This window comes from Poecile atricapillus, chromosome 3, assembly GCF_030490865.1.
Source record: "Poecile atricapillus isolate bPoeAtr1 chromosome 3, bPoeAtr1.hap1, whole genome shotgun sequence".
NCBI lineage: Eukaryota > Metazoa > Chordata > Aves > Passeriformes > Paridae > Poecile > Poecile atricapillus.
The window spans coordinates 104,659,208-104,672,086 of NC_081251.1; the positions used below are offsets into that span (position 1 = coordinate 104,659,208).

The 12,879-nt window shown below is 49.5% G+C and overlaps 1 pseudogene; it reads right to left on the reverse strand.

Annotated features, from left to right (window-relative positions):
• Positions 1–497: 497 nt before the first annotated feature.
• Positions 498–8,382, reverse strand: LOC131577512 (serine/threonine-protein kinase prk-2-like; annotated as a pseudogene).
• Positions 8,383–12,879: the final 4,497 nt, after the last annotated feature.

Below are 12,879 nucleotides of genomic sequence, written 5' to 3' on the forward strand. Positions count from 1 at the left end.
GCATACTGTTCCACACACCTTTCATAAAGGCCCAAACCAATTCCAAACACTCTGCCTATAGTAAGTTTTCACGTAGGGCTGCAGAAATCCAGGACAACGGCAAGTGAGTGTTGGAAGGGTTTTGTCCTGTTCATGTCATAAGAATTCTTAATGATCTAAAGCAATTCCATTCAGATGTAACATGGAATCTGAGTTTTTTCTATTAAACTCTTTCATGATGAGTAACAAACCTTGGGAGCATGAGGTGCAAGGCTGACATACGAAGCATGAGCATGTCCTCCACAGTGAGCAGTTTAATTGTCCATTTTATTACTCTAATATTTATTCCACACTAAGAAGCAAACCCAAGCTTTTCTTGGAGCCAAAACGTGCATGGTATACACTACAGTCCCTCGCAGGATCACCAGGGCGGGCAGGGACAAAGCAGGCAATCTGCGTCATTGTGAACCACTACAGAGCTACATCCCAATGTGCGTTTAAGTAGCACAGTATTATTAAGAGCTCCTTAAATACTAGCAGAAGCAGCTGGGCATGCCAGGTGGGGCTAAGGTGAGGCCCAGAGGGTGGGAGGTCTGAGCATCAGCCTTCCAGCCAGGCAGGGGAGGGAGGCCACCTGGATGGAGAGGCTGCAAAGGGCTGCTCTTTATGGGAGGTGTCCACCCACTTCTTCCTTGACATTGTGTCTCTAGAAGAAGCTGTAGATCAGATACAAGGGAAGAAATGAGTTAGCTGAACTCCCACCTTAAAAATCAATGCATCCAAAAGGTGAGGCATTCAAGGGTTTTTGAATTATTCAGAAGATCACTTTCTATTTATTTTTCAAGAAATTATAATCACTACAATTTCTCTGAACTGTATGGCAAGCCAGGAGACAGAGCTTCTACTGCTTTGCTTATGTGCTGTTTGTTGCCCATCGACTACTTTGAAATCCCTTTCCTTCCAAACAGTTAGCAACCCACAGTGGTCTCCAGAATTGGACAATTAAACCTACACAGTAATTGCTTTTAAAAGCTAGTTTTCACAGTCTTCATTTCTGTAACTCCCACCCAGTTCTAGGTTTGGTTTTTTTTGGTTGTTTATATTTTCCTTCATAAAGAAGGAAATCCTGTGACACAAACAAAGGCTTCATGTATCAGAGGTAAAAGAAGCTTTGCACTCCCCATTGGATGTCCCCTGTATTCAGCGAGCCTACTTCAGTAGGCAACAAATTGGCCATCCAAATGTTCCACTTTTCTACTTCATTGTTACAGAGGTTTACTTCCTGCATTCATTCCTGCAGACACACCCAAAACAAATACAAACATGACCTGCCTCAAAACACTACTGATCATCGCAGTTCCAGACAATTCGAAAAATGGAAATAGAGGTGGGCAGGTCATTTTTAAACACTCTTAAAAAGAACTGTTAGAACTCTGAAAACTAATCATTCTTTACATGGCATCACAGAGGAAAAAATCAAGTGGAAGCCAGACAATAAAAAAAGGACATATTTCTTAAATCTGAACTATTGTTTCCTGAAGAATGATATGGTCAGTAATAAAAGCGAAACAGGTATGGTTTAATAAAATAGCTCATTTTCCACAAGTAATCCAGCAAAAATGTCACCTGATCAATTCTGAGCAGTAATTCTCCCCAACTGCATTCAGCATCCCAGCTGCATATCAGCAATTAAGGAGTCTTTCCAAAGGGGCTGTACCCAGGATTTGGCAGAACAAACCCTAAGCAAAGGGACCAGGACATCTGATCCCTTTTCCTGCAGCAGCAAAATTATGTCTTCAAGTTTCATCTCTCCTATCAGTAAATGCCCAGAGATGGCAAAGGAACAGCAACTGATTTTCATTGAGGCTTTCAACTTGAAATCATTGGCTGACACAGATGCACCAGAAACTGCATTTTGTCTGGCACAGTTCTTCTTGTCAGGGATCAGGCAAGGCAGGCAGGGAGGGCCAAGGCAGAAGGCATCTCCTCCTGCAGCCTCAGCCTGCAGCACTGACACAGGCAGAGAGAGTCAGGGAAGAGATTTGTCATGGTGAACCTGCCATAGGTGGCTTTGGGCTTGTGCCATCAGAGGATGACAAACTCAGACCCTGCATAGGCTGCATCCATTTGAAAGCCTCCTTCTCCTAAATTAGAAATTTCTCAAGGACTTTCCCTCAGAGTGTTACCTCTGTCTCTCTTTTCTTGCCTCCTTTGGGCTCTGTTCTCTGTGGATATATCTTTTCTCTAGTCTCTCAGCCTTCTCTGGGCTCAATTCTCTGTGAATACAGCTTTCTATAATCTCCCAGCCTCCTCTGGGCTGAATTTTCTGTAGATACAGCCTTTCTATAGTTTCCCAGCCTTCTCTGGGCTGAATTCTCTGTGAATACAGCTTTTTATAGCTCCCCAGCCTTCTCTGGGCTGAATTCTTCTGGGATCCTCCCTCGTGGGGAGTTCCACTTATATCTCAGTTCTCATTATTCGAAGTAAACTCTCGAGCTCGTTAAAATCTTGTTTCTCGTGTTTATTGCAGAATCCTTACAAAAGTTAACAGGTTTCTTCAGGCTGGTTACAAGGTTAATCTTTGCAATTTGGTACATTTCTTTCTTCTGATGGTACGAACAAGGCCTTGTGGCACACTTCATGTCTGATACACAAAATGGCCCCGAACTACGCAGTTCTTTTATCTTTATACCTATTTTTACCCAATTAACAATAGACACGTGTATTATTTTTCTTAATGACCCAATGACCCATCACCTCTGTGATGCACTGCGGCATTTTCTATCCAATTACTAACTATTACCCAAAAACCTCTAGGAGAAGAACATGAAGAAGAAGGAAGAAGGACAAGGGACAACACCCTAAATCCTCCATATTGTCTCCTGTTCTCTAAACTACTTTTTCACCCAGTGATTTAAGAAACTTTCTAATCTACACACCTACCTTTCTTATCTAACTTTAGCATTTGTTTTCATGTATTACTATGAAAACATGCTCATGAATTTCATGTTATATGAAATTCAGTGTTTTCTTGAATCTCAGAACTAAACATTAAAAGCAAGGGCACACAGTCTGTATTTCAGACTCCAACACAGAGGAGGTTTCCCTATTTCTCCCAGTGCAGAACCAGGCAATGTCCATGAATCTCCTTCAGATCTCAAAGGGTTCAGCTCAGAAAGTGCCCCAAGGAAAGGTTTTTCTCCTTTAAGGTTGAGACAAATGACTGGGAACATTTCTCATTTCATGCTCAGTGCCTGCTTTTTCTCTACTAACTGTGACACTGGAAAGGCTGCAGGGAGATAAAGGGCAAGTGCTGGATGGAGAGGAATGTTTCCTATTACTGCACTGCATTTCCAGGGCCCCAAGGTACCACTCCAACTCCAGCCACTCAGCACTTCACACTGGAGGACTTTTCACTGCACCACCAGAGCACATTCCCAGTGATTGGTCTCTCCAAGAGTCCACTGAGCCCATCAAGGAATTGAAATCAATTGAAAGAAATCTTGAAAAGAATGGTCTTTATCCAAGCTTTCAAAAAGTCACCTCTGAGTCAAAATTCCAATGGTCATTTTTGGACAGACATGCCCTGTACCAACCTGCTTGTTAAGAGTTCTCCTCTTTGGATCTGCTGGTGATCTTGGCCTTATGAAAATGGAAGACAAAAGAACATATTAAGAGGAAGAAAGAGAAAGGAGGGAATGTGTGAAGCATGAAAGGAAGCAACCCTTCTTAGCATGGTCACTCTGATGAAGGAGGAAATGCAACACAGAAACTAAACAAGTTGCAAAGCTGATTCATTGTCCTTAAGCTCTCAGTTGCTGGAGTCAGACAGAGCTGGTCAAGCTCCGGCTGAAACACAGCAGTCATTCTTCAACTTGTATCATAACCCCCCAATTCTGCTGTCTCTCCTTCTGGAGCCAAGTGGCTCCTACAGCCTCTCTGAAGCAGCAAGAGCTGCTGAGCTGAGACACGAGTCTCTATGGAGGGCAGCTCCTTTTGTACTGCTGCCAAAGCTTGACTTTGCCTGTTTGTGCCTTACACTGGTGACAGTCTCGTGCTCCATGTGGTCAGAGCACTGCTGTCTCCTGAGAATGATATTACACCTCCTTGCTCTTTCAAGAAGAAAATGCTTTTTTACACTCATCTGCTAAGTAAGGATATTCAGATTGCACTTTAAAAGCCCTACAGAAGATTTTCAATTAGAATGATAGTTCTATGACCCTTCTTTATTGTTATCACTCAGACAAGCATGACAGATACATTTTCTCATACAAATCCAAACCAATATCTTTCATCAGGTACACTGCTATAACTTCTCTAGCAACTCGCCTTCTCTGATCTTAAGCTTTTACCTTAATATTAGACATTGATCGGATTATACATCTATACCCCACAATTTATCTGGGATCTCATTTCACAGTGGAGGTCAAGGCACAGAGAAGTTACATCTGACATTTACAGAAGCAACATCCAAATATGCAGACACCTCTAAAGTAGCCAATATTTGCCCAAATATGTTAATGTGGCTGCAGAAGTTGACAGTGAAGGATCACAGTATTCAAAGAACTGCAGCATCCAGACCCATGCAATACAGTTCCCAAATGACACCACAAACATTACAGAGGGAATCAATAGTCAAGTCCAGAAGAGGACCTGTCTTGAGGAGCTTTTCAGTCCTGCCTCCTCTTCCCCACCACCACCTCTGCTCTTGGGCAATATGGTGGTGGGTTTGATATTGGGCTGGATCACCAGAGATGGGGCCAAATGCTGAATACACAGAGGTTTGCCTAAAGACATGGGAGAGCTGACTGAGCAAAATAACCTCACAAGATGGGAAGAGCGAGGAGAACAGCACACTGGAGCAGCAGACACCTTGGCTTACCTCATCTCCTGGGACTCTTGGACATCCAGCTGCAGAGAGCTTTGCAGAGATCCTGCAGCACTGCCAACATCGGGACTTACTGCCCTGCATATCTGGGGGATCAAAGACAGTCCCAGTGATTCCTTCTTCTTATCCCTTGCAGTGGGATACAGCAAGGAAGCCTGCAAGGAGTAGAAAAGAGTTCTCACTTTACGCATCCAGTCTTGCCCCCACGCATGCCCCAAGACATTTAGCTATGGACTTCACTGGGACCTGGCAGGAAAAGACAAGTCAGACTGATGGAGCAGCTTGGCGCAGGATGGAGAATGGTGCCCTAGGACAGGCAGGTGGTGAGGGAGAGATCGTGTCCCACATTTACCACCTCTACCCTCATGCTCACTTCTGTACGAGTGTGACTCCATTCCCAGCTGGCATCCACATGTTTGACATCAAGATGTACTCCGGTGACAGTGCCTCCACTGGCCTTTTGGATGTATGGGAAGGCGTTTATATCCCTATAAACTCCCTGTCCCTAAAGCACCAAACAGCCACTGCTGATCTCCAGCCACGACCCCAAAAAGCCATTCTGCAGGATGGCAAAACCTGCTTTTCTCAAGCCCCTCATTCCTTCTGCTGCTGCCCTTCTCTCCTTCAGTTCCCCAGCAGCCTTTGAGGCCAGATGCTGCTGAGCTCTCAGGATGCTCAGAGCTCTCCAGCTCCCACACATCCAGCATCTCAGGCTCACTGGCATTTAGGAAGTTCAACAGAGCTCCCTGAACTGCAGCTCTTTGGAAGGTCTCTGCCTGCCCAAGTTGCTCCAGGGCTCCCATGCCATGATCAGGAAGGGGGGTGGAGGCAGCGGGGACAGATGCACACCCTTCCTTAGTATCCCATAATTTCTGGCGCATCTAAAAAGCCAAATCAGGACCTGTTCAAACTTCAGTGAAAGCATCAGTTCCTGTCAAGGATACACAGGGCCCTTTCTCAGCAAGGCTGAGACCAAGTACCCAAGCCTTTGACTGGACATTCAGTCTGCCAAAGCTGTTGTTCATTTGCCTCCTCCTGCACCCCATGGCAAACCTGGGCTCTGGGCTGCTCTCCCCATGGCCACCCTTCCCTCTGGTAACAGCCTGAAGTGCAGTGTCCAGCTGAGCTCTTCCTTGGCTCAGCAGCTTCCCTGGGCTCACTCTACAGGGAAAGCTCTCCGAGCTCTGTCTACAGCACAGAAACTAAAAATCTACCACACAGTAAATCCTGTGGACTTAGCTTGGTCTCCTTACCTTATGCCCTTTTCCCTCTGAACTCAGCTCCTGGTTTTTCCTACTGTCATTATCATAGCAGTTGGCCTTTTTCCCATTCTCCTGCTCTCTCCTCCATGGGGAGCTCTGAGGAAGGAGAGCGCCTCTGGATGGGCGGCAAAGTTTTTGTAAGTGCATATAAGAAGCGCAGCCTCCAAATATTGTGAACATCACAGGATTTCTCCCAGAATAAATGTTCTAGTATCTAGGACTCTGGGTGCTCTTGAAGCCCCAAACACCACCTCTGGCCTGACCTCGAGACACTGGATGGCTGAATTTTGTTTCCCATAGAAAAGTTTGTGAGGAGGCACATCCCCACCTTGAGATGCCCGGGGTGGGAAGAAGAGCTGGCCCCGGATGATGTCCTCATTGTTGTGGAAAGGAAGGTGCCCGCAGACCAGGTCGTAGAGCAGGATACCCAAGGACCAGATGGTGGCTGGCTGGCCACGGTAGCAGCCGAAGAGGATCCATTCCGGTGGGCTGTATTCTGGTGTTCCTATGGGACAGGGGCGCAGCTCATCAGGCTGATGCTGCTCCCTCCCTCCCAGCCAGCTCCCATTCCACAACAGCCAGCCCCTGCCCCAGTGAAAAGTAACTTGGCTACAGCCGGCTGAAGAAGGATTCCCCCCTTCCTCCCTCTTCCCCCTCTGCCAGCAAAGGGGAGAACCTCTGCTGCCCGGCTGGGCCCCGGCTTTGGGCTCACCTGACATTCGGGTGTACAAAGTGTCCCGGAGGATCGTGCCTCACCCGAAGTCGATGAGCTTCGCCTCGCCGGTGGCCAGGTCAAGGACGATGTTCTCGGCCTTGATGTCGCGGTGCAGGACACCGCGGCTGGTGCAGGACACCGCGGCTGGTGCAGTGCCGCACGGCCTCCAGCACCTGGCAGAACAGCCCCCGCGCCACGGGCTCCGTCAGGAACCCCCGCTCGTCCAGGAAGTACCACAGGTCCTGAAAGCGCTCCGGACGCTCCATGACCAGCGCGAAGCCGTCGGGCAGCTGGAACCAGTCCAGGAGCCGCACGATGCCGCGGAAGCCAGGGCACGACACCATCCAGAGCAGCGCCAGCTCCAGGGGCACAAGGGCGCCGTCGTGCTGCGGGGGGACCGCGATGCCGTCAGCGGGGCCGATGCTGCGCCGCGCCTTCAGCACCCCCTGCCCGGCTCCACCGCTGCTCGCCATCGCCCGGCTCGGGACCCTGCGCGGCCCCCGCTCACTCCACGCTCTCTCCCCTCGCGGTGTCCCGGTTCCCAGCCCGCCGGGCCTCCCCTCAGCCCCGCCCGGCACGACCCGCCGGCTTCTCCCGCTGGCCCCGCTCACTCACCAGCCGCGCCCACTCCGAGATCCCGGGACACTCGCTTGATGGCCACCTGCAAGCCAAGGCGAGCGGCTGGCTGAGCTCACCGCCCGCCGCCGCCCCGCCCCGCTCCGACCCGGCCCCGTCTCTTACCGGGGCGCCGTCGGCGAGCCGGGTCCCGGAGTAAACGCTGCCGCAGCCGCCGCTCCCCAGCAGCGAGCCCTGCCGGTAGAGCTGCTCCAGGGGAGGCTTCTCCGCCCGTCCGGGCGCCACCGCGCTCTCGGCATTCTGCCCGGAGCACCCGACCGCCCCGGGCACTGCTGCTTCCCGAGCCGCTCCGGGCTCCGGCGACTCGGGGCCGGCGGCCCAGCTGACGAGCGGCCGGGCTCGGCTCGGGGACGCTGCCGGCGACGGGGCGGGAGCCGGGCGGCAGCGGGGCGGCTCTGGCAGGGGCCTCGTTCGGGGCTGGGCCAGGGCCCGCACCAGGCGGAGCCAAAAGACGGTGCCGCTCCCCCACCACCAGAGGGAGGAACTCTTCCAGAAACTCTTCCAGAGGCGCCACAAGCAGTGCGGAGAGAACCTGGCGGAGGTGGGACCGAGGCGGGCCCGACAGGGGCGGGCCGGGGGCCGACTCGCCCACGGGCGCCTTGCGGGACGCGGCATAAGCCGGGCTGGGAGAGGCTGAGAGGGACGGCACGGCACGTCACGGGACGGCAGTAGAGTGAGTGTGAGAGGGAGAAGGGAACGGAGAGCGAGCGGAAAGTCGAGCGGAAAACCGATCGAGAGAGGCGCTGCCGCTGCCGCTGCCGCTGCCGCTGCCGCTGCCGAGCCGCCGGAGCGCGCGGCCGTTCGTCCGTTTCCTCAGCGAGCCCAACGGAGGAGCCGCCGCGCGCTCCGCGGAACGAAAGAAACAAGCGGAGAAATAAATACCTATGAAAGAAATAACCAAATAAATCAATACAGAAATGCATAAAAATGTTGGCTTGTAGGTTTCTTCTTCCTTGGGTGAATGAAGCATTTCCGTGGTGAAACAGGGACATTAAGAATTAGGAATCAAGCATAAAAAAGTGCTTTGACTAAAAGAGGGGAGGCTGACCAAACCGTATGAAATCCTTACTGCTCCCATAAGAGCAGGAGGAGAGCAAGACTACAAGATAAGATAAAGAACTAGAATGTGCAAATAGGATACAAGGACAAAGGCACCACAGGATAAGGGGGTTCTTTGGACCCCTAAGCTGGGAGAAATGGTATCAAAGTCCGAAGGATGGTCAAAGGACTAAAAGGAGCATGCATAAGGAGACAAGGTGATAAGTTCAACTGAGAGGAAAATTGCTGACTTCATCCCAAAGACCCCCAGACAACCACCAGAGTGACCAACAAGGAGCAGTGGGCAATCGCAAAGAGGTGTGGAGCTAATTTTAATATGAAGTGGGGACAGGCAGGGTTAGGAAATGAATGTGTATTAGGCGTATTGTGTAGCCCGAGTTTGTAGAGAATAAAAAGAGAGGGGCAAGTCTCTAGGGTGTGCATGTCTTTGGAGGAGATACCTCCATGCTGAATAAATACATACCTAATCTTATAACTTACTCTGTGGGTTATAGAGTTTTCTTTCCACATATCACTGGGGAGAATTCCCTGTCCTGATGGTTATGTGAGAGTGGACAAGAGTGGAGCCTTTAATTTTCAAGTAGAAAGGATAAATTGTGTCAGTAATGGCATCTCTTTTCATCCTCTGTTGAGACAGTTGCAGGCTGCCAAATGAGTCTGCAATGTGGAACTTGCTCTCAAGTTTCTTTTTCTGACAGAGACTGAGGAGGGGAGGTATCCCAGAATCATGAAGTCATGGCATGGTTTGGCTTGGAAGGCACCTGAAAAATCACATCGTTGCAACCCCCTGCTGTGGCTGGGGACCCCTTGCACTAGACCAACTTGTCTAGAGCTCCATCCAGCCTGGCCTTGAACACTGTCAGGGATGAGGCATCCACACCTTCTCTGGGAAACCTTTTCCAAGAGAGTATTTTTTCTGAATCCCTCATCTAAACCTACTCTCTTTCAGCTTGGATCCATTCTCCCTTGTCCTTGTCTCTGTCTGCCTTTGCACAAAGTCCCTGTCCAGCTTTCTTGTAGGTTGCTATCACGTACTGGTAGGCCACAGTTCAGTCAAGCCTATGCCTAAGTCTCTTTTTCAGGCTAAAGAAGCCCATCTCAGGCTTTCCTTGCAGGAGAGGCATTGGGGTCAGAGATACAGAGAATAGGCCCTTATTTGTGGTGCTTGGCTCTGACACCCAAGAGAGCACTGAGTTTAGCACAACACCATGGAGACAGCTTTCAAAGTTAAGTGGAGAAACTGGAAATGTGAGTGTGTAGACTAGGTAGAGTTTTCTTAAGTCACTGAGTGAGAAAGTTAAGAGTTTAGGGTTTAAGCTATATTAGAAAACAAAAGACAATATAGGGTGTTGTGATTTAGCGTGTTGTCCCTTTCTTCTTCCTTCTTCATCTTCTTCTTCTAAGAGTTTTTAGGTAATAGTGGTTGGATAAAGAAATCTGCAGTGCAGAACACAGGTGTTGGGTCATTGGGTCACTAAGAAAAATAACTTACTTGGCATTTGATTATTGGATAAATTGACACATAAAAGACCTTGGAAAGATTCTTCACTCTCTGTTTTGCACCTTTCTATCTTAGTGTATGTAGCTCCTTGTACTCTGTATATACGTAATATAGATAAGGAAAGAATAAACAACTAAGCCCGAACATGAGAAAGCAGCCTCTTTCTTGTCAGTCTCGGTCCTGGGGAACCCAGGGGAACCCAGCCATCAATGTCAACTCCAACAGAGAGGTGCTCCAGCTCTCACATCACCTCAGTGTCCCTCCTCGGCACCTGCTCCAGCTCGTCTGTGTCCTTGCCGTCCATGCTGCAGAGCCCGGCAGAGCTGGATTCAGCCCTGCAGGTGCAGTGTCAGTGGCATGGAGAAGACATGGCCCTGCCAGTGGCTCTGGGAGCCAGAAACTCATGCTTGGTCTCCTGCTTCCCAGCGATCTGGGGCCTTTCTGTCTGCCCTTCTCCCCGTGCCTTTCTCTGCTGCTCACCCGCTCACTTGCCCTTGGCTGTCACCTTTGGTGCTCACCCAAAGGCCATGGAAAAGCAGATAAAAACACACACCCAGAAAGTGCTCTATGATTCCAAGGACAATGTTTTGGCTACAGCATCCGTTTGCTTTCAGAGTCTTGAGAGGAAAGCTAATGTTTTTACAACTAATGTGATGCCTGAAAGTATTTGTGTTAATATCTTTTAAACTGGTTTTAAGGTCTCTACTAACTTAGGGCAGCAAGTTGTTACTAAGCCCAGACATCTTGGCTTGTGAAACACAGAAGTGAGTCTGCACAAGCCTGAACTTCTGAACTTTTGGGTAAAATGACAGGTTCAAGGGGAGATATGTGGTAGGCAGTTCAGGAAGGCTGCACCTTCCTAGTTCAGCCAAGTTTAGTTTGCACCCACCTTAGCCAATGATTGAAGCAAGAGGGCAACATGCAGCTGGGAGTTTAGGATAAAAGGAGGCTGCCCCCTCTGAAGCCTTGCAAGAGAAACCACTGTTGGCATGTGTCCTGGTGGACTCTCTCTGTTTATTTGCATAAAGGACTCCTCTGTCTCCTTTTTGGATGTAAACTTCCGGCATTTGTGGATTTTCCTACAAACTGGGATCTCATCCATGATCCTTCCACCATCTGGGTCCAGCATGTGGCAAGAGAAGCTGGAGGCAGCCAGTTTTGGTGGCCAGCTGCCTTTGGTGCTGGCCAGCACCAGGCGATTGGTTGGGTTCCCAAGACTGTCTAGGAAACAGATGAGAGGTGGAACAGGGAGGGTCCCTGTAGAATCAACAGGATATAGACACCCAGAGAGGATGGTAAGGGAAAGTCAAGAAGGGTCTTGGCAAATCTCACTGGGGAGTACAATTTCAGGGAGTAAAGCATGGCATGATTCCCAGGGTGGGCAACAAAAAAGTTGAAAAAAGGTTTCGACTCTAGGGATGATGATCCCAAAATACCTCCAAAGGGTCCTTTGGGAGAATGCTGAGATGGTTTGCACATTCTTCTGAAGGTAGTTAAGGACATGGAAGCCCAGAGGGTCAACAAGAGGTGCTGAGAAAGGGTCTCAAGAACCCATACCCAGAGGGGCCAATATGGTGTTAGTTTGGGAAAGAGTTGATTGGAGTGTGGAGAAATATGGTTAAGGCAGACAGCAGCAGGAGTCTATGTGATAAGGAAAGAACTGTAAGGACTGGGAAGTTCTCTGCTTTATCTTCAAAATCCGCAGTATCGTACAGGGCCAGCTGCAAGTCTTTTGTATTCCTTGTTTCCAAGAGAGGGAAAACAGGGAGGTATTGTTCTTGAGCCCCCACCCCTCCTCAGGATGTTATAGAGCCAGGGTGGAGGATTTGGGTTTGTCTGCTTGCTACTCAGGACTTAATTGGGTTTCTCTGTGGTGAGGAGTATGGATTCTCCAGGTGTGGAAGTGCAGGTCCGGCAGCATGGGCTGTGGACCAGTGCAGGAGGTGCAGGACCAAGCTGAGGCTGTGGGGCAGCTGGCACACAGTGCTGGGGAGTGTCTGACCCCACCACCCCTGTGGGCGGGGGCTGCTCCCCAGCCCCATGAAGTTGCAGGATGCCCCAGCCACCTGCCCGTCCCTGTGCACTCCCAGCTGTGCCTGCCTGCTGAACTGGGCCAGCAGCTGGTTCTGTACAGAGCTTGTGATGCTGGAAGAGCAGCCTGGGGGCATGGACAGGTGTGCTGCAATGGCGCGTCAAGACACTGTGGCTGGGTGGGGGAACAGATGGCAGAGTGGGGCCTTGCAGGAGTTGGATAGACATACGGACTATGAAAGATATGAAAGGAGGGATGAGGAAAAGGTAAAGGTACAGGCAAGAAAAATGGCACTCAGACCCCAAGTGGGAATGAGTTAAGGAAGTGTTAAAGGTGACAATATAGTCACCTTTAACTTTTTGCATTTATGTATTAGCTTTTTCCTATTATTAATTGTTACCTCTGCCTCTCTTTTCTTTGCCTCCTTTGGGCTCTGTTCTCTGTGGATATATCTTTTCTTTGTCTCTCAGCCTTCTCTGGGCTCAATTCTCTGTGAATACAGCTTTCTATAGTCTCCCAGCCTCCTCTGGGCTGAATTCTTCTGTAGATACAGCCTTTCTATAGTTCCCCAGCCTTCTCTGGGCTGAATTCTCTGTGAATACAGTTCTTCTCTAATTCCCCAGCCTCCTCTGGGCTGAATTCTCCCGGGATCCTCCCTCGTGGGGAGTTCCACTTATCTCAGTTCTCATTATTCGAAGTAAACTCTCGAGCTCGTTAGAATCTTGTTTCTCGTGTTTATTGCAGGATCCTTACAAAAGTTAACAGGTTTCTTCAGGCTGGTTACAAGGTTAATCTTTGCAATTTGGT